Source organism: Watersipora subatra, chromosome 9 (assembly GCF_963576615.1).
Source record: "Watersipora subatra chromosome 9, tzWatSuba1.1, whole genome shotgun sequence".
Taxonomy (NCBI): Eukaryota; Metazoa; Bryozoa; class Gymnolaemata; order Cheilostomatida; family Watersiporidae; genus Watersipora; species Watersipora subatra.
The window spans coordinates 3,051,753-3,075,444 of NC_088716.1; the positions used below are offsets into that span (position 1 = coordinate 3,051,753).

At 34.1% G+C, this 23,692-nt stretch overlaps 1 long non-coding RNA gene across 1 annotated transcript; it reads right to left on the reverse strand.

Moving 5' to 3' along the window:
• Window positions 1-6,005: 6,005 nt before the first annotated feature.
• On the reverse strand, window positions 6,006-7,175 carry LOC137404005 (uncharacterized). The gene is made up of 3 exons (XR_010979643.1): window positions 7,071-7,175; window positions 6,308-6,427; window positions 6,006-6,065 (listed from the first exon to the last, which is right to left on the reverse strand). It is a non-coding gene; the product is annotated as an uncharacterized lncRNA (long non-coding RNA).
• Between the last annotated feature and the right edge of the window lie 16,517 nt (window positions 7,176-23,692).

Sequence of the window (23,692 nt, forward strand, 5' to 3'; positions counted from 1 at the left end):
AAATTCGCTTCGCTCTCTTGACAATTTATCAAGTCCTTTCAGAGCTTAGTGTGGGGATTAAATGTATTTTTAATCTACCCTTTAGTTATCTATCAAAAATTTATTGATTAGATAATTGCTAATGACACAGCGCAGTCAGGTTGCCGGTTCCCTGTCAGGCGTATATTAGCTTGTCAGAATTACTCAATTGCGGTCTAATTCAACAATCTTTTAAATTGCTAAAAAATATTTCCCAGGCCTAGGATTTCTGCTTGCCTAGAAGCGTTATCAAGCGTGCTCCTTGCCCTATTTGAGCGGTACTACACGCGACAACAGCAACAAGGCAACTGACCACAAGAGCAATTAATCTTTTGGTTGGATGGGGGCTGTTCCACCAGAGATCTCAGTTATTCTGTGCAAAAATATGCACAAGTTCATGTATGGTACACAGGAAAGAAACACTGTGCCTCCACCAAAAATGATATAACTGCTTTCTCAATAATTAATTAAGTAAAATATTAAAGCTTTCTTATCAAGGAAAACAGCTATATCAATAACTCACCAAGTACTTGGGGTGTCACTTGTTACAGGTCCCGCTGGTACGTCTACCTCGGAGAGTGGTCCAGCTTCAAGTCTCTGGAGCTCACTGAGATTGGGAGCTGCAGATTTCTTATTCTAAAATCAACCACTCAGAGGCAGTATCTAGAAACTGGTAGGCTGTCTTTACCCTTATTTGAGCCATAAGAGATCCAATGCTGTGTGTCTTTCAAGGTTAAATTATTCATTCTTACATCAGCATTGGTTCCGTTGAAGTATGTATAATTAGATGGTAATACTTAGTTCATAGGATATGCCAGTCATGAATCGTGACTTTTGTTTCGGAAGGGCAACTGCGTTAGCTATAGCCTACTATGTATAATTTGTAGTCCTTTGTTTCTATGTGCTAATCAGGTATACTAATTTTGCACATATCAGCTTAATAACTAGCCAAAATTGTTTCTTTATTCAATTGAAAATGAATATATTTATTTCTATATATAGGAATATTTATTATAATTATATAAAACATGCAATCGATATTATTTATAGATAATAATTGATTTATAGATAATAGTTGAGGGAGGGCAACTCCCAAAAGATATTCGTCTGTTCGGTCATTCAGTGTGTTCGGCTTTTCGTATCTATCGCATTAAATGGTGAGTAGTTATACAAAAATAAATTTTTTCTTACGCCGTGTGCAGTCAGTCGGTCCAGCTAATCAGAGCCGTAGACCAACATTTACGTCATGTTATAGTACGGGGGTATTAAATTACCCCGATATCATTTAGGTTTGTAGTCAGTTTCCTGTCTCGCCGAGCGACCGTCGGCGTTTGTAGTAATGTTCGAAAACTTTAATTTATTAATTATACCGATTTCCAAAGCTAGCTGTCATGGATTAAATCATTCAATATAATCAACTACCACATTCTAAGATAAAAGGTTGTTCAACGCACTAACACGTTCAACACTGCATCTTTATGGCAAGTCTGATTCTACAAGTGAAGCCGACGCCAGATACAGGTTGTTCTCATCAAGGACATCTTATGAAAAAAATCTTCCACCAAGAGAGTTTTCTCCGTCAGCATTTAATGAGGGTCAATTACTAAGCAGCAACACAGCAGTAGAAAATTCAACCATTAATGGTGCCCCCAGATCCCACAAACCATGTCTGGAGTAAAGACAATGATGAGATTTCTGGGCAATGCTTTCCTGATGAGCAAAGAGCTATTCCTAGGCAGCTTGTCCAATGGACCAGTTGCTCATGCAAACAAAGTTTGCACAAGTCTATGCGACTGTGTCGAGTGCAGTAATGAAATGACTGACGAGATTGAGGATGGTAATTAATTAGATGGTGATGATGAGCTTTAAGATTATAATTATGTAATAGTTTTATTAAATACTTTGCAATATGCTTTCTAGAATCAATTAACAGTTTTTGATGTATCATGATAAACAGACTATGTACTTTGGTAAACATGCTATATAATAATCATACAAAGTACTAAGATACCCATACAAAGACATGATATTAATTAATCATCCAGAAAGTTGGTTGTCATCGAACATACTGCACCATACATTCCATCATACTGGTTACATTCAACATTTCAACCATACATGGTTTCAAAATACTGCATGGTTTTAACATGCTACTAGGACATGAAATCTAAAGCTAAGCCAGAAATTTCGCATATAAATGTCAGTTAAATAAAAAAGAAATAACATGTATCAACGGAAAGTACTAAGATAAGCATAATAAATACTTTATGCTTGTCACGTGCTGCCTAGCAATATAATAATTTCATTTAAAAGATTATGTTTACATTAGATTCGTTAGTTAAACTGCGTCACAACTAGTGTACCTAATGAGGTATACAGTATAGCCTGTCAATCAGTAGTTGTACAGGTATCAATCTAACGAGTATGAAGAGGGTTTCTGGCAGATCAGTGGCTAAGGTGATGGCGAGAAATGTTTGTCATATCGAGTCCCTGGCGGCCGACTACAATGTAAAGAATCGCATCCATTACAGACAATGAGTTCAAAATACAAAATGATCATATAGACATATAAAAGCTGACATACATTTATGGTGCAATATTTATCGATCATAACCTACCCAAAAAACGATCTATCAAAGCATGTAGCAATAAATTTAAAACTTGAAAATAGGAAGAGCTACAATACTGATTTGAACGTGTACGCAATGTGCATAGCCCTACATAAAAGTAATAGATGTACCCCCTTTAGCTTTAACCACAACAATACTTAGTTAACTCATACATCGCATACTTATGTAAGGTAATAATTGATATGTGAGCGCTATAACAATACAATTGATTAAAATACAACAAAATATGTATTACTATATATAATATCACACAACATAATGCCACATATCAATCCTATAACACAATTCAAATCAGTTCAATACAACATAATACAGCTATTATAATACAATACAATAGAATATAGTGTAATAACACAATAATACATTACTGATAAGTTCTGCATGACACAATATAGTAACTTAAAACTAATCAAACCATCAGTTAAATAACAATCATACATTTGCATGAAGGTACTACACTTTGTGTTGATATAGGTTTGACGCTTCAAAGAGCAATACAGTCTCCAATTTTGTAAATAGGCGAGCTAAGTCTTAACAAAAATCAGCAGAGGCATGCTAAATTACAAATAGTCCAGTATTACTAGTTTATTAAAAAAATACCCAATCTAGGTATTCTATTTATGAAGCCCAATAATATAAGTAGCTTATAATGTTATGTAGTGCTACCGTCTTAGCCTAAAAATTAAAGAAATTGAATTAAGCTATTGAGTGTATGAAACAGTGAGTGTCTAAAGACACAGCAACAATACCTACGACGGAGAGTAGTTTATTGTATAGTTTGTAACCAGTATGTAAAATCTGGACTGAGAAGTTTGACTTGAGAGTTTGATTCATTATAATCAACACCTATCACTCATTGATCCAACTGACTACAGTAAACAGTGAAGGAAACGCAAGATTTTCAATAAAGCAATGAATTTAATCTTTGATTAATTGATCATAAATATTAAGTAAATGAGTTTTCTATCATCTCAACTTATTTTTTTCAGGGGTTTGAGATTCTTTGCAACTTGAAAAGCTCTTAGTTATTTCGACTCACTAGCAATCTTCCTCAAGCATTCAGTGTGGCATTTACATACGACTAACACTGCGAGTTGCGATCTGACTCTTTGTAGATGGTGCTCTACATCTCATAAAAACTTTGGATTATCGCTTTTTTCCGTTAGTAAAGCTTTGTTGACTTCTTAGCATGTAAAACTTGATTATAATGAATTATGTAACCGATAATAGCTAGCTGTGGTAATCAATTTAAATAGAAGATACTAAATTTGCCAGCTACCAGCTAAATACTAACCAGCGTAGACGGCAGTTTCTAACGGGGAACAGCGGAAACAGACTAAGGGCACAAATGTGGGGACAGCCCTATGTTCCGCAGGCCCTATGTTCCGCAAGGCCCTATGTTCCGCAAATCGCTACGGCTCAATCAGTAAATTTATTGCTGTCTAGACGTTGCGGACGTAAAAGTGACTGATGATTCGTCTCAGCACATTAGCTCTGCCGATGTTTCTCACGCAAGAATACAATAAACAAGTTTATGTAGGAATGCGTACTGTATAAGTAATAAGTTGTCCAAGCGATTGTATTATAATTAAATTAAAAAAAACTAAAGCCTGTTTTCTGATTATTTGATTTTGTAAATATAATCAAAAAACGTGTATTACTCGCTGATTGTTAATGAAATCATCAGAGCATATCTTCCTCACTGAATAATAACATCTATAAAATCATGGAGGCCTATGCTCCTCATTTAATATTGCGCAGTATACTCGCAAGGGCTGATGTTCATCACATAATATTTTGCAATGCACTCAGCAAGGTATATGTTTCTCACTCAAAAAGATTACAAATATATAACTTGAGATATAACGTGGGCCTATGTTCCTCACTTGAGATTGCGCAATATACACAAAGGGCCTATATTCCTCACATCATAACGAGCATATTTTACTTGCTTGGGCCTATGTTCTTCATTTGAGATTGCGCAATATAAACAAAGGGCCTATATTCCTCACATCATAACGAGCATATTTTACTTGCTTGGGCCTATGTTCCTCACTCAATATTGCGCAATATACACAAAGGGCCTATATTCCTCACATCATAATGAGCATATTTTACTTGCTTGGGTCTATGTTCCTCACTTGAGATTGCGCAATATACACAAAGGGCCTATATTCCTCACATCATAATGAGCATATTTTACTTGCTTGGGCCTATGTTCCTCACTTGAGATTGCGCAATGTAATTAAAGGGCCTATGTTCCTCACATCATAATGAGCATATTTTACTTGCTTGGGCCTATGTTCCTCACTTGAGATTGCGCAATATACACAAAGGGCCTATATTCCTCACATCATAACGAGCATATTTTACTTGCTTGGGCCTATGTTCCTCACTTGATATTGCGCAATATACACAAAGGGCCTATATTCCTCACATCATAACGAGCATATTTTACTTGCTTGGGCCTATGTTCCTCACTCAATATTGCGCAATATACACAAAGGGCCTATGTTCCTCACATCATAATGAGCATATTTTACTTGCTTGAGTCTATGTTCCTCACTCAATATTGCGCAATATACACAAAGGGCCTATATTCCTCACATCATAACAAGCATATTTTACTTGCTTGGGTCTATGTTCCTCACTTGAGATTGCGCAATATGCACAAAGGGCCTATATTCCTCACATCATAATGAGCATATTTTACTTGCTTGGGCCTATGTTCCTCACTTAAGATTGCACAATATACTCAAAGGGCCTATATTCCTTACTTAATAGGTATTTCAAAAAAGCAGCAACAGAACCAAGTACATGTAGTTATATCTAGCAACTAAATGATGACATTGTCCAGTAATTTATTTATTGGAAACTGGTAAAATATCCTCATGTGACATTAGTGCCATAAATTGCAACAAGTGCTTGTTAAAAAAGTTTCTATATCTCCTCTTTCTACTTTACATGTTTTACTCTTCACTTGCCTAATTTAAATAAAAGAAATGAGCTAATCGATGTAATAATATATTATGTAACTATAATAATAAAATGTGTTTTAAACATCTACCATAAACAAAACAGCCAAGTAACCAACGGATTATTTGGATATTATATAGCCGATATATTTAGGATTTTATCTTGTTCTAGCAATTTCATCTGAGAGCCCCAACAGGTATGAACTATTTTTTAATAAATAATTTTACATACAAAAAGTGTTCTCTGACAATCAACTGAATCGATAAATACAATATACAATAGATTTTTATGAAGTGACTGCGGGTAATTTTAAATTATTTCATTCACAGCATATTTTATCGCTCGCCAATAGCTAGTTATTGTTCGCTTTCTGTCTCTTGAGTTTTTGGATTCGTTCTTCTAACTTCTGCCACTTTTTGCGCCTGCGAACTATCAGTTTCCCTGAAATGAAAATTATTGCATATAAATAAAAATGCATTTGAAAAGCGTTTAGGGTATATATATATATATATATATATATATATATATATATATATATATATATATATATATATATATATATATATATATATATATATATATATATATATATATATATATATATGTATATACATATATATATGGTTTGCCAAAGAAGGTAGATTATAATGATCGTTCATATATTTTTTCGTAAAAAGACAAACCTTTTTCAGCAGCTGCGGCTCGTTGTTTATACAACACTTCTTCATCTTTTAGACATGAAATGAGAAGCCATATCGAAGGGTGCTTCCTTCCAACGACGTCATTGAAATGGCTGTTCCAGGCTAGGCATAAAAGACAAACACTGCTGAATAAACTCATAGTATGATTAAGCTATGCGAATGATCTTTTTTAATCCAAAATTTCGGATAAAAATTGCATACAGCTTTTATTTTTTTTGTGGAAGCTTATTTCTGATTTACAGCAGATTGCTGTATGCTCACGAGCCTTTTAGGATCTTAGCCTAAATACTGGGGACTGCACATTCGCACTGTCGTCTACGTAATGTTTGATATGCACATATGCAGTAAAATACTTAAAGTTTGTAGTGAAGGCAGCGGCTTTTTGAACGCTTCTCTTTTTTATTGAATTACTTTGAGGAAGACAAAATTATAAATTGAGTGTCAATAAACTTTGCTGGTTTTCAATATGTTAAAACAGCAGAATAATATGAATCAGAATCAAAGGATATTGGCACATGATGTATCATTATAGAATATAGTCTTAAGAATAAAAATCTGCCTGCATACTGCTGGCGAGAATTGTTTTGCTGACAGATATTTTTGTTAACAAGATTCAACATATTCCACAAATGTAGACAATATGCAATAACTGGGGAAGCCGAATTTCCAAGCATCACTAATTTTGTGTAAAGGACGATGTCTGAGTTTTTTGATATTGTAATTTGTTTCAGCTTTTTATATTCACCTTCCACATAGTTGTTAGTCCGTGTGCTTATGTCTCGAAAATATACGTTCCATACACTGATTGGAATGACTCCGTGTATAAAGGTATCATGGAAATAGGCTAGTAATATCTCCATGGCTGGGAAATGTTTCGCCGCCTCCCTTACAGCTACTGAGCTCTTTAAGCTACTACAATAAGAAATGAGAAAACATTAATTAAGGATTCAGATGTCATCGAGGAAGCATGGTGGAAATCATACTATGAGATGTTTGGTTGGATTTATAGGTGGCGAACTCAAACGTTTGCTGCATTTGCTCTCTTGCAAAATATGTACTTTGTAAAACTGTTTCCTGGCAATTGGTAGCTCATATTTTTTGGTTGCTTTGAATTTACACTGAAGTTATATTATACTTATAAGTTATATTATTTTTGAAGAAGCCAGATGAAAGGTTTCATCCAATATATTTGTTAGTAATAAAGTGATGGTTAATCCTATCAATGCCATATTTCAGAAAACAGGCCTATTTGCTTTTAAACCAATTTTTAATGCACACATCTGCTGATCAGCATTTGTTCATGTTGAAAATGGTACTATAACCCTTTCTCTGTGACCTTACATCATTATTGTCTCCTACTTGTATGTTTAGGTAATTTATATCTTAATAAGCCAGTTCATTGCATAATTAGTCATCGCACCTGTAATAGTTGTTGCCTGGACTTTGTCTAATAAAGGTGTTTAACTTGAGAAAACTATCCAAGGATATATACATTTCACAACCCAGTTTCAACTGTTCAAATGATTATCATGTTAAGGCAGACCACGTTTTTACTATAGGAATTTCAAATGAAATAAATAAACATATATAACAATAAAAATCTTCATTAAACAGTCATGCTAATTTAATACAACTCACTCAAATGCCCCGATCACGTGATGTGGTGGAAGGAAACCCATACTTGATAGCTTTTGTACAATATCTTGTACATTACAATCTTTCTGGTATGCGGATTTCAGACCAAGCGCTGCCACCTTTCGAGAAACACTCTGGGTGAAGTGGAAATAGCACCCACATATTGCTACATTGGGCCATGCTGATTTTACCGCTTCGTGGAGACTAATCTCGAAATCACAAACAACCTCCAGAGCATTCATTTCTTCAGTGCCCTTGACAACCTTGAGCATCTACAAATTTATAAAGTCATTCAAATTCAGGCAGCAATTTGGAATAATTACAAAAAACTTTTAACATGGTATAATTATTAATAATTAGCGACCATACATTGTAGGGCACATTTAGCTTAGATTTTATGATAGGCAATATTGTGTAATAAGTATAAGATGGTTAGCAATTATTCAACACTGCTGAAGCTTTTGCTAGGAGTTATTCATCAGAGCCGCTTGAGCGCGATAAGTGTAAGAAGCTTTCTAAAGGATTGAACCCTCTGTGCTTATCCATTGACTAATAAGCTGATGCGGTCTAAAAATAATTGGCCAACGGGCTTTCATTTCCATTAGGAGTACATGTACATAATTTAGTGATTTGTAATACAGTGTCTCTAGTAATATTTACTAGAAAATAATAATATTATTACTAAAGACACTTTTTAAATCAAACACTCGGGCTGTTATCATCAGCATAAGCTAATCTGAAGCAACAAGTTATTGTTTTTAATAAGATTCAATTTCAATATAATAAATAAAACCACTAAATTATTTGCTTTTTTTAATTGTTTAATGTGTTTTAATCAGGATAGTCATTTAATTTTCACGTGACTGTATAGAACTGTGGTTCCGGTGACGGTTAGTGGGACATAGTAGTTGGACTATATTGTACTAGGCGGATAGTCCAGTACACGTAATGAAGAGTCAAACATCGATCAATCAGGCTTACGGTCTTCAGAAGCCTCATGAAAATTTAAAAAGATCTCGTTGATTCAGTACATAATGCAGCGTTTTATAACCATGCAGGCAGTAATACCTCAAATATATTTAAGAAATCAATGATGAACTCTGTAGATTAAAACATATAGGGCGTGTGCCTACAACGTAAATAATCGCTTCCAGGAACCTTTACATAATAGAGATTTTACGTTATAAGAATAGTAAACTACATGTATATTGCCTAATCCATTCCAATATCTTCCCAAACTCACCCCTTAGTCATACAAAAAACAACATTTTAATTTGTCAGCAGTATTATTGGTTTGCAGCGACAATGCTCATTTACAACGATTTGCTTATTTTTTCTAAACAGCAAAGCCTATTCAGCAAAGTGAAACTGATAGCAAATGTTTCAGACATCTAAAAGTAAGCAAAGCAAAAAAATATATTTTTACTATAAAACTAGCAGTACTACCTGTTCGTAGTCTATCTGTATGCAGGGGTCAAAGTTAGTATAAAATATACCTTTCGGTGGTACTAAAACTCGTGACATTCAGATTGGTAGATTGACACTGTAACACCTGCACCAATCGATCCCCCTCAAGTATTTCTGAATAATTGCGCAGCTACCTTATCCTCAGTTTTGTCGACACATCTGACGATTTATCTCGACAATTTAGAATGTCACAGAAGCTATACATATGTAATAGTAATGCATTCGGTTTGTTCGTTTGCAAGTGTGGCGAGATGTGCTGCCATTCGAAGATAATCTGAGAACTCACCCGACTTGACTCTCTACGTTATATTTTTTTATGGTGTGCGAAGCAAAAACTTCACATAAATTCCAAATAGCATAAAGATTTAAGTTATAGAAGTGTTTACTATACTGAATGATTTTTATTTATTAAAACTCGATATCATCAGATTCACCATGAAGCTCATTTTGTAACATTGGCCCTCTTATATACACTAGTATGTAACTATATACACTAGTATGTAACGATATACACTAGTATGTAACTATGTACACTAGTATGTAACTATGTACACTAGTATGTAACTATATACACTAGTATGTAACTATGTACACTAGTATGTAACGATATACACTAGTATGTAACTATGTACACTAGTATGTAACTATGTACACTAGTATGTAATGATATACACTAGTATGTAACTATGTACACTAGTATGTAACTATGTACACTAGTATGTAACTATGTACACTAGTATGTAACTATATACACTAGTATGTAACGATATACACTAGTATGTAACTATGTACACTAGTATGTAACTATGTACACTAGTATGTAATGATATACACTAGTATGTAACTATGTACACTAGTATGTAACTATGTACACTAGTATGTAACTATATACACTAGTATGTAACTATGTACACTAGTATGTAACGATATACACTAGTATGTAACTATGTACACTAGTATGTAACTATGTACACTAGTATGTAATGATATACACTAGTATGTAACTATGTACACTAGTATGTAACTATGTACACTAGTATGTAACTATGTACACTAGTATGTAACTATATACACTAGTATGTAACGATATACACTAGTATGTAACTATGTACACTAGTATGTAACTATGTACACTAGTATGTAATGATATACACTAGTATGTAACTATGTACACTAGTATGTAACTATGTACACTAGTATGTAACTATATACACTAGTATGTAACGATATACACTAGTATGTAACTATGTACACTAGTATGTAACTATGTACACTAGTATGTAATGATATACACTAGTATGTAACTATGTACACTAGTATGTAACTATGTACACTAGTATGTAACTATGTATACTAGACAATGTAGAAGTTGGTAATCAAGATTGCTTATCTCCAAGAGACTGTTATTCAAAGAATACTACCTCCTTATACAGTGTTGTACTTTTTGAAGCCAACAAACAGAATATTGTAGGCACCACTGTATCGGCAACAATGGCATGGATAGAAACAATCTGCCGATATGGAAATGGTGCGGCTTTAAAAGTTCCATCAATGTAGATGGTCTGCGAACTCCTGGCAATGTCAAGGCTTTCTTGTGTGGCGAAAATCAATATTCCAGTTTTGTTGTTCTATAAATGAAAAGTAATTAGATTGAAACTAACAGCTATACAAAATGCCATTTGACAATTAACAGTTAAAACTTTGCATTTGAGATGAGTAATTTCAATAGTAATAGAACACGCCTTCATTAACTCACTAAAAATTACAACTATACTATTTTTGTCTGGTGGATAGTTGACTCACTTACCATTGTTAAAATATTTTATTATAACAATGCCTTGGGTTAGATACCACGTTTTTGAAAGTAACTGCAAGGACATAAAGAATTATATTTTTAGAATTATACTTACTTGGTAAAACATAAATGGCCGGTTATCATGGGTACATTGCCACTCTAGTGGTATCTGGACTTCGTCCAACAGTTTTGGGATTTTAGGGAGGTTGCTTGACCTGTTAAAAGCAAACTTAAATAAAAACTGTAAAAAATGATGAGCAATCACAATATTGCATAATGTAGAATAGGCAGACTTCAGAATAGGCTGAACACTATGAAAATTAATAACAAGTAATGAGTCAGGATTGAAAAGTTCACCATTGTTAATTCAAAGGTATAATACCCTGATTTCAACCCTCATTACAAACTTGCGAGCTAGGTGTGTTTTTAATGTTATTCTTAGATTATGGTAGCTTTGTTAAATGCACATTGCCATCTGAGAAAAGAATAATATATATTTTATTCCATCAATTGTATTAAGCTTCACTAACTAAACTAAATTCTTCTGAATTCAGCGATTTGTTTATTTAACATGGAGTAGCCCAACAATTTCTCGACACTGCAAAAAATGGTGATCGCCCATACAGTTCAATATTGTTATTATTATTAAGTGTTAACTAGTTATTAGTTATCCACGTTACTAAACTAACGTGTCAGTAGCAGCCTCAACCCACCTTGCTCTCTTCAGCACACTAGAAACAGTGCCATACTCAGGGAATTTGGCATGCTGTACAGCCTCTTTTGCGTATGTCCTTTTCAGCGTATCAATTGGGTTCAATAAAACCAACTTCTCTAGAATCTGTCTTTGCTTATCATGCCTTATTTTGCCTTCATTGGGAAGATGGCTATGGTCTTCTGTGGCATACACCTTAACAAAATCACCTTCACGGGAGACAGAGTATCGCTGAGTCATTATCCATGCCCCACACTGAAGCCAGCATCTCCAACGAGTAGAGCTCACGAGGTTGCGGTTACGCTGGTATCGATAGCCATCGTATATTAACACATAACCACCTCTGTTTCCGCGAATGGCTTGTCCCTAGAAACCATATCAAATTGCTGTACTGACCAATACTGAACTAGTGTTTCCCTCACTTTTCGCTGTAAAGGAGGACTGAATATAAGGATCAATAAGTACATGTATGGGCTAAAATTTTAACACAAGAATACATGAAATTATTTTTGAAATTGGAGTACAGTAAATTTTTACCCTAAATTTGGAGTAAATTAAATTAAAAAAACGTGAATTGAGAATGCAATAAAAAGCTCAATATAAAACTTAATGTAGCACTAGTTTATGACAAACACTTTGGGTTTTACCGAAGACCCCGTATCAAATATAGATGCTCTGCTACTTTACAGTTTTGTTTCGGCTTGGACTAATCGTCAAGTCGCAATCTGATCATGTGACCCAATACTTCGAAAATAATTTTTGAAGCACTTTTCGATTATCACAGGTAACCAACAGGCTCATCATGATTATCAGACAATGATATGTACTCATTCGAGCTAAGGTTGAAAAGTTTAGCGATTTTTTACGGTAAGTTATAAGATATCACTGCTAAAAGTGACAGCATTACAATGACGATAAAACAGACACGTAAGAACATTAGACATGGTTTTATTGAATGCGTGAAGTGTATTTGTGAAAATATTTGCTGAAAAATCCTGCTACAGATGCATTATTATGAATGTTTAAAAGGTCTCAAATAACGAAAATTGAAAATTTGTTCTACTCACTTTCTCCAAATGTTGTGTAAACATTTGGGTACCGACTACCAATTCTACCGGTCTACGGTAATTCTGTCAAGTCACTTTATGTAGAACGCGGTCTTTGTATCAGCTCAGTTCTGCAGCTACCCATATAAACGATATACAGCCTCCCATAAGCCCCGCCCACATTATGTCGCCTATTACCTATTGCCTACGTACTAGTTTCTTACTAGTATTCTTACCGAATACTAAATAAGTGAAATAAGCAAGCCACCTCTTTGAAAATAATATAGACAGGGATAGAGTTTTAAGGATGAGAAGTCTGCTGCAAACTGAATTTGAACTCACATTCTCCAGTTCTGCGGACACCCATATACCATATCCGATTCACTACAATATTCTGCAAATCATGTTTTGCATTATCTTCAACAATATTATTTTATTATATAATTTTTACAAGCAAAAATATTTTCATCTCGGTATAAAGCTTTTATTAAAAATATTCATCAAGTCGTGGCCACTCACATAGTATTAGCTGATACAATAAGACAAATTCATCTACTGCAACAAACTCAAACAAAACATCATCCAACACGCATTCAAGTCTCGCTTTCTCCTTTATGGCAGTTTCCACACTGACAAAGCTTCTTCGGCTGGTGGGACGACATAAACATTCTGTAATCAGTAAAACAAGTAAATGTAAACAAAGTAGATGCAATAAATATGTCATTCATAGATATGTCATTCTAAAGCGTATCTATTGACAGCTTCCAAATTGGGAGATAAATAGATTGCGAGTGTAATTTTAAAAACGAATAAACATTTAATAAAAGCACAAGTACGCCACGCCAACGATTCAAAGCTTTGGTTCTGGAAATTAAAGATTTGCAATGATCAATCGATTTTACCCACTTCCTACGAGTGAAAATAATTTGTAATCATGACTCTAATTTACCAAAGAAAATTCGAAAAAATATTATAGCTAGGTAAAACGGCAGATAAGCTATGAAACGATGATTGGAGATAGCAAAGAATTATCATTTTATTAATTAGTATATGTCTTTATGACTATAAAAAATATTACATTTACTAAAGTATAGAAGACTCTAAGTTAATTTACCTCCATTCTGTCTTCTTCTGCAGCAGAACGCTGCTGACGCCTGTCAGCTTTGGCCATAGGCTGTCTACTCTAATCTTTTACTAAAAGTTGCTCAGATAACTCTGAGTAGCGGTCGCTCGAACTTGAAGCCATTTTAAAACTATGTATAACTTAGTAATTGTTGAAACGCGTTGAATCAGTAACGATGAGAATGAATTCTCTAACGATGAGAATCTTCGAGATCACAGACAACGCGTTTTACGAGTGATAACATTTATTACGGCCTATATAAAAATTTCGCACGCATGATTGGCTAACGAATCGACCTCATATTTATTGCTCGTGGTTTCGTTTCAGATACCTTGCTTGTGACGTCACGAAATAGGCATCCCCTGGAACGTGAGCTTTTTAAAAGAGGGCCTCATTCAAACGCATATATCTCTGGACAGGGTTGGTCTACAAAGACAGAAATGGCATCAAATTGTAGCTGATGTTTTAGCCTTTTATGGGTCCTAATTTCATTTTTGACGCAACTACATCTTTAAGTATTAAGCATAAATTGTGTCATAGAGCAATTATTGCTCTATGACACAATTTATACTCACTCAGCAATACAAATTAATCATTATGTCACACAAAGTCTGCCAAAGAAAGTAGATTACAATGATAGTTCCCATATTCAGCAGCTGCTGCGGCTTGTTGTTTATACAATACTTCTTCGTCCTCTAAACATGAAATGAGAAGCTATATCGAAGGGTGCTTTTTCCAACCATGCATTGAAATGACTGTTCCGGGCTAGGCATTAAGGAAAAACACTTTGCTGAATAAGCTTATAATATGATTAAGCTATACGAATTATCTTTTTCAACCCAAAATTTTGGATGAAAATCGCATACAGTTTTTATTTTAACTTTGTGGAAGCTTGTTTCTGATTTACAGCAGATTGCAGTTAGCTCACTAGCCTTTTAGGATCTTAGCCTAAATACTGACGACTGCGCATTCGCACTGTTGTCTACATAAAATTTTATATGCACATATGCAGTAAAATATTAAAAAAAAAAAATTTTTAAATATGAAAATCAATTCTTATCCATATAGCTCGTGTTCATACTATCCATAGTTACTAATTAACAAAATCTTGATGGCACGAGCAATGTGGATAAATAAAAAACAATTGTTCATGGTTGTTGAAGACGAAAGGCTTTCCAGCAAAAGCCGTTATTATTGAAACCTTTTCATAAATAGCAAATAGCAAATAAGCCAAATAGCAAATTTAATGGCGACGAAGCATGCATTTGTCTACGGATTCACAAACACTCATATTAATGATAGTTCAGCATATAAGTGTTAAAGCTATTTCACAGAAGTACCAGTATCAAATATCAGCGAAGATACCATATATATTTCTACTGAACATGCTTAGTACATCACTTTCAATCATAATATGGCAGGCGCTAATGTTATGCTGAACTACTACTGATCGGTTTTAAGTTTAACAAGTAATATATTCGGAAAACATTAGGCAAAATATTCCAACTGTAAATTCTAAATAGACTATAGATATGCACTGTTGGTTTTTTTACTACCTCCTGAGCAGCTCACACCCAATTGAGAACAGGCAATGCTTAACTTTTGTTTTAGCATGTGATCCATTCACAAACAATATCATAAGTGAGTCAACCAAAACCTCGTATAAAACATGCCGATGAACTCTATTTATCATATCGAATAAAAAAACTTTTGAAAGCTATATTTCTTTTCGGATAGCAACAATCGATACAGTTATAGTGCTTCTAAAATATTCTGGAATAGCGGGATGAACTTATACATGAGTAATACTTATAATAATACAATTTTTGCCTTAAAAATGCCTATCCACTTGTAAAGAATTGCCATTTATACTAATGTAAGCGTTCATTTCATATATTTTTGTAAGATTCTATTAACCAAATACTCTATGTAGAGCTAATCTTCTAGGCATAGAACTGCATTGATTACTATAGCATTAAACAACTTCTACTGTAGTTTGCTTATTAATCAGTAAAATACTTTCCACTCTTGATTTGATCGTTAGTCCTATCACCACCATTTTTTGATAACCAGGTGTATTAACTTTTAAATAACTTTTTAATGCGCACAATTGCTGATCAGCTTTTGTTCAAATGTTTATCATGTCAAATAATATTCAAATGAAATTAATAAAATTGTATAACAACAAAAATCTACCTTACAATAATCATATTAATTTAATACAACTTACTCAATGTGATGTGGCGAAAAAGATCCTATACTTGAGAGTGTTTGTACTATCTCTAGTACATTACAATCTTTATTGTATGCCAATTTCAAACCAAAAGCTGCAACCTTTCAAGAAATACTTTGGGTGGTGTGGAAATAGCACCCACATACTTCTACATTGGGTCCTGCTGCTTTTATTGCTTCGTGCAGACTGATCTCAAAGTCGCAAACAACCTCAAAGGCACTGAATTCTTCAGTGCCGTTGACTACCTTGAGCATCTACAAATGTATACAGTAAAGCCTTAATGCTTTATTATTTTTACTTGCCTTTTTATTTTAATTTGCAAAAAGAGAATGTTTTGAAAAACTCGACCTCATGTAATGTCATTACTTTGTGTGTTGAGACAAACACTTACTAAAAATTTCATGGTATGTTAAAGATATTGTACATAGCGGTGATGATAAACCTTATCAAAGTAAAAACATTATTTTAAGAACTTAAACTTCTGACTTAAATTATTAAGTCAGACAATCAAACGGAGCAAATGTTTACGACTACATGTATATAAATGTGGCTGCAATAAGACACTTTTCTGACATACCCTCCAATAGCCTTAATTTTTATGAACACAAATAATAATGTCACAACATAACTTATGCTCAACTGCTGCTGGGCACAAGAAAAACTAAAAAAGTGAATAACAATTCTCAGGTTGATAAGCTGGCAGTTGTCAGTCCTGAATTAGTGCCCATATTCCCCCATAAGCCTGATTTATTCTGCTGGCTACGTGTTCAGTGGGATGATCAGTATAGGTGCTTTTATAAAAACACCATAGGCATAAGAAAACGGCTATCTACAGCCATCTCCTTTCTCGGTGGTCCCTGATGATCAGACTCAGAGTTACAGAGCCTGAGTGAGTATGAGTTGGCTGAAACATACGACATATTTATTGTTGCTGCGAGCATAACCTTCTGATGTGAAATATGATCTTTCAGCTTTATGAACACCACCTAGGGAGCCTGCATAAGCAAAGTTGAATTAGAGTAGAATGACAAACAGGACTCCCTAAATAACCTACATTTATAATAGGCCTAACATCACATAAGCATAGGCCCCAAACATACTTGCTGGTAGTTGTAAGATAAACTGCACCTCTTTGGTCAGTTGCAAATTTTTCCAAAGCTGCTTAAAATGCGCTGTTGCTGGCTTGGTAGCAAGTAAACACAAATACATTATACATCGCTAAATTCAAAATCTCATCACTACTTGGAATACCTCATCACGCTATGGTTAGAATGCAATAAGATTGAATTTCCTGAACTTTCCCAAACCCAAGTTCCCAAAAGTTATTGATTAACTTGAGCATCATAAGGTTTCACCACAGGTTTTTGTATTCTAAAAGGAAAGAGTATAAATGTATTACTCCAAAATTCGAGTCTTGAGGTAATTTATAAAGGCATGTTTTGTATAATGCCAGAAAAAAGGTTTTTTTTTTGTATACAGTATACATAACTGAATTGTCAGTTTCAGCATGGCTCACCCCAGTGAGCAACAGCGAGTTGTTTTACGCGAGAACAAGCAAGAAAAATCCGACTGGGCAGAGCCAAACATAGGGTCACACACATAGGCAATTTTTTTTACTTTTTTGTGATCATAATTTTCTGTCAATTAGTGAGTAAACATGTTCAGACATACAGAAACAAGAAAGTTTTTATAATGAAATAATCTCTCATGATGATATGGGGTATGCAAGTAGATTTTTCTGGTATGGTGTGTGACGGGCGGCACAATAGGTCATCTTTCTTAAAATTTTGCTATTCATTCTGAAATAAATTTTGCTTTTCTTTTATAATCAATACAAAAGTAGATTTTTAGCTTAGGTGTTTTTTCCTAACAAATGCAACTTTTTTTTACCATTCGCGTGAGCAAAGAATAGCTTGTTCCGCGTGTCACAATTTTAGTGCATTTAGTTGCAGCCTGTTCTTCCTAAGCTATCTGAGGTAAAAATCTTTTATCTATAAAACGAAATTTGGCGAGAATTGGCGAGTTTGACCAGCCAAACTTGCTAATTAGCTGAAAATGTAGCTATAGTTTCGGTTTTATGGGCACATGGAAGTATTTGTGACACGCCGAACAATTTTAATAATATGACGATGTCTGCCTTTGTTTGAGATTTCATTTTGATACCTTGCATGGGAAAACATCGCTGGATATTCCAAGGCAAAAAAGCCAGTTTCCTTGAGAGAAATAAAAAATTAGAATTAATTTACGATGTTTCGAACTCAAAACATGGAGTTGGTCAATATTACCCTACTGATACAAACACTTGGCGTGATGCCCGTCAAATTGTGAGGTAATCTTTGAACTGAATGTGTGTTTTTAATGTATGATTACAAAAATCACATCGCATGGCGAAGGTGTAATAGATGGTATTGAGGAAAAGCATCAAACAACAGGTGCTAATGGCAGTGTATCGGAAAAAAGTATGTCGTAAACTCAGCAGTCATTTGCGAAAGCTGCAACAACAATAACTTCCAAATCAGCGAAACCAATAAAGATATTCTCTATCTCAAAAGATAAGATTACTGAAACTGCGCAAATGTGCAAAGAACCCTGGTCCATGGTGCCTTTAATTCATGGCATTTGATCGTGCCATCACATTGCAATTAAAAAATAGTTATGTTGCTCTGATTGATTGATCCCACCTGGCAGCCAATTCCACACACACAGAGCAGCGAACCTAATCAAGAAGTTACCACAAGAGATACTTCACAAACATTAATGGAGTTTTCACCACAAATGCTGGTCGCATTGGCCTATGACTCTGAAGTCAACACGGGAGAAATTCTCATTGCAAAGGCCAATGAAAGTAGCTGAACTATAAAGTACATGCACAGTGCACGCAAGAAGTTCATGCAGCCAAACCCCAACGACAAAAGAACCACCCAGATGAACTTTCCTCTTAAAGTATCTCCAGTTATTGCACCAGGGGTAACTATCAGGTCACTGTGGTACTTTTTACTAAAAAATGAGAAAATGATAACGGCAGAATATGACGATTTTAAGAAAAAATTGTTTACTGCATAAAAGTTTCACAATCTTTGAATCGTATGTGTCTTATAATTCACGGTTAAATAAAATAAGTATAATATATACTAATTTTAAATTATTAGTTGGTTGACCACATGTATATGGGTAGATGTTGTGACTCCAAATCATGACAATTTGTTGTCTAAATACTACAAAACGTAGAGAAATTCTGGATTTTTCGTAGTGTTATTTTTGTCCCACGCGTCACAGTTCCGCGCGTCACAGGTGGTAGTCTTCTTTCAAACCTCACAGAATCATTAAACTTGGTCCTAAAAAACAAAACAGTACATATTTTTAGTAGAAGGGTAGTAGAGATATGAGCTTGCTGAACAATAATGTCATGTGTCAAAAACTTCAGAAGATTTTTGCAATTGATCACAAATCAGTTTTTGATGTCAAATTATGGTTATCACACCAGGTTTGATATTTAATAATTTTTCAATCCATTACATGACAAGGATGAAACCTCATTCAGTGATAGTTGGTGCCAAGTGCTGCCTAAAGCAGCATAAATGATAGCAAAAGTTCACATCTAGGCTGTAAAGTATGCGAGGGAGCATTCCAATGTGCTGCGCCTCACAATCATGCCAAAAATGGCCGTGTCTGACTTTATGAGATCTTAAGAGCTTTATATGATCTAGCAAGACTAGCATGCAATATCAAGGAAAAACCTCGGCCATATGACTATTCATGCTATAACAGAATGAAGAACACAGATCCTACTGATTGTATTTATATCAGGATTGAGTGACTAACATAGCCTCTTTGAGCATGTTCCGCATTACCAATTGAGGATTATAAGCCCAAGCAATCGAGTGAGAAACCTAGGCCCAAGGGAGTATATTGCCCAATATGAAGTGAGGAATATAGGCCCTTTGAGTATATTGCGCAATCTTGAGTGAGGAACATAGACCCAAGTGAGTATAACATGCTCATTATGACGTGAGGAGTATAGGCCCTTTGATTATATTGCGCAGTCTTGAGTGAGGAACATAGGCCCAAGCAAGTAAAATATGCTCGTTATGATGTGAGGAATATAGGCCCTTTGTGTATATTGCGCAATCTCAAGTGAGGAACATAGACCCAAGCAAGTAAAATATGCTCATTATGATGTGAGGAACATAGGCCCTTTGTGTATATTGCACAATCTCAAGTGAGGAACATAGACCCAAGCAAATGAAATATGCTCATTATGAAGTGAGGAATATAGGCCCTTTAATTATATTGCCCAATTTCGAGTGAGGAACATAGACCCAAGGGATTATAATATGCTCATTATGAAGTGAGGAGTATAGGCCCTTTGAGTATATTGCGCAATCTTGAGTGAGGAGCATAGGCCCAAGCAAGTGTAGTATGCTCGTTATGGAGTTAGGAATTTAGGCCCTAGTGAATACCTATATCGTAATATATCGAGTGAGGAACATAGGCTCAAGCGAGTACGTTGTACAATATCGAGTGAGGAACATAAGCCCTCAAGATTATAATTATATTATAATTGAGTGAGGGACATAGGCCCTCATTATTATATTTATAATAAAATAGAGTGAGAAACAGAGACCTTCATGATTATATTTATATTATAATAGAATGAGGGACATATTATATTTATAATATAAATAACTATATATAGTTATGAGTGAGTAACTATATACGTAACTAGTAATAATATAACTAATTTAGGTAATAAAATATTAAAAATATAATATTGTTATAGTTATAATAAAATAGAGTGAGGAACATAGTCTTTCATTATTGTATTTATATTATAATTGAGTGAGGAACATAGGCCTTCATTATTATATTTATAACATGATAGAGTGAGGAACAGAGACCCTCATGATTACATTTATAATATAATAAAATGAAAAACATATTATTTTATAATATACATAACTATATACAGCTGATAATATAAATAATTTAACTAATAAAATATATATAATACAACATTGTTACATTTATAATAAAATAGAGTGACGAACAAAAACTCTCATGATTATGTTTATATTATAATAAAATGAGAAACATATTATGTTTATAATATACGTAACTATACATAGCTAATAATAGAAAAAATTTAACTAATAAAATATTTATAATATAACATAATTATATTTATAATAAAGTATAGTGAGGAACATAGGCCTTTCACGGTTTTTATTTTTATGCTAATAGAATGAAGGACACAGGCCATCAGGGTTATCTTTATAACAGAGTGTAGACCATAGGCCATCACGATTATATTTATAATATATTAGGGTGATGAACATAGGCCCTCATGATTATATTTATAATATAATAGAGTTAAGAATATAGGCCCTTATTACTATATTTATAATATAATCGAATGAGGAACTTTGGCCCTAATGATTTTATTTATAATATAGTTGAGTGAGGAGTATAAACCTCATGATTATATTTATACAGTATTATAATTGAGTGAGGAACATAGCCTCATGATTATGTTTATTTACTATATCATTTAGTGTAGAGCATCGGTTTTCTTGGCATACAATATCATATGGTGGAACATTACGCCTAGAAGAAAAATTGTATAATATTACAGAGTACGTAACATAGGCTTACATGATTATGTTAATATTGTTATGGAGTGAGATATATAGAGTTTATGGCTTTTATAATTAGAAATGTAGGCTTACATGAACGCTTGTCTATAATTAAATAAAAAAATGAAGTAGCCTTTGAATTTATCTATATTACTTTAAAATAAAAATGACTGAAAAAGATGGTTTTTTTTGCGTATTCTAATTTGATAATTCGTGTATTATCACTACTAATTTTTAGTGAACGTTCATTCGTCAGATCTTTTTATTTTCTCTCAAGTTCAGCAGAGCGGTTTGTATTTTCCCAACGGCGTGATTTCACAACGACGGTTTTAATTTAAACAGCAATAATTGCATTTGCTTTAGAAGTTGTCTGTCCTTTTCAGAAATTTTATCCGATTTTGCGGAAAAGTGCGGAACATAGGGCCTTGCGGAACATAGGGCGTGCGGAACATAGACCTGTCACCACAAATGTTATCGGTGAAAGCAATTACGCCCGTATTAAACAAATGCATAGATTTATGTTTACCTAGCTGATTGGCTGATTTGGCTAATAGCGCATGGCGCAAGGGAAATCTCATTTATGTATTTCTACCCATCTTTTAATGGCAAATAATCACTGCTTGACAGGAATAATTCCGGTAGGTATAGTAAAAAAGTTGTGAGATGCTTGATTCTATCCATTAAACATAAGATTCGTTATACCCCATTGTCGTCCCACCTTGGCAAAAAAACGACACAAAAATGCCCTGTGGCCACCAGACTACTAATGTCATTAACCCTTTTGAAACAATAAATCTGCTAACTTGTCGAGGATCTCTAAACAACAAGTATGGGAAGCTAAGTAATATCTCTACCAGTTGATATCTATTGCTTGCAATTAACCCGCGATGATACGTATAGCATGCGATTATGTTGTCTTGCAATTTGTTAGTTCTATATTTAACATTGGCTCATAAGGGTTAATTGCATTCATCGATATGTTTGCTACAGTTTGCAGTCAAAACTGACATTTACATGCAATAGAAGATGAGTTATGAGGGTTGATCCATTGCAAGCTGTGTTAGGATAACCGCAAGGATGCTATATTAAGTAATATGCTAAAATCTGGAACTTTACAATCTTTATAGTAATAATTTATCAGATGTTGCAAATGTATACATTCACAAACTAGTAACACAAACAAACCAACTTACTACCTGCAGAAACAAAAATTAAGATTTTTGAAACTGAATATTTGCTTGATAGCCTTGCCAATTGCGTTCTGATTGTTGCATTCGATAGAACAAACCTCTTCTGGCTATTCAATACTTCCATAATGTTTTCTGACCTCAACTCTTCTTCTGCGCCGCTGAACTAAATGATATTAGCTATCAAACCATTTTTTGAGCAGAGCAAAACACCTACGTGTTGCATTTCCCACAAATTATAAACATATAGCGGCATCGCTAAGCACAACTTTTAGACTAAAACTAGTCGCTCACATACCATCGTAAATATAAACCATTTTTTGCATACATCAAAGTATCAGACCGTGTCAAACAAAGGAATTACTATTAGTCTGATAATAGTTATTAATCATTTCTACGGTGTTGCTTTCAAAGTTAATTATAATTATTGTTATTAATGGAACTGAGTCATTATTAGTACAATTTTGAGAATACTTTTCTACTGTTCACTTACTATTATGGGTTTGCAAAGTTAAAAGAATGTCAAAGTGATGTTC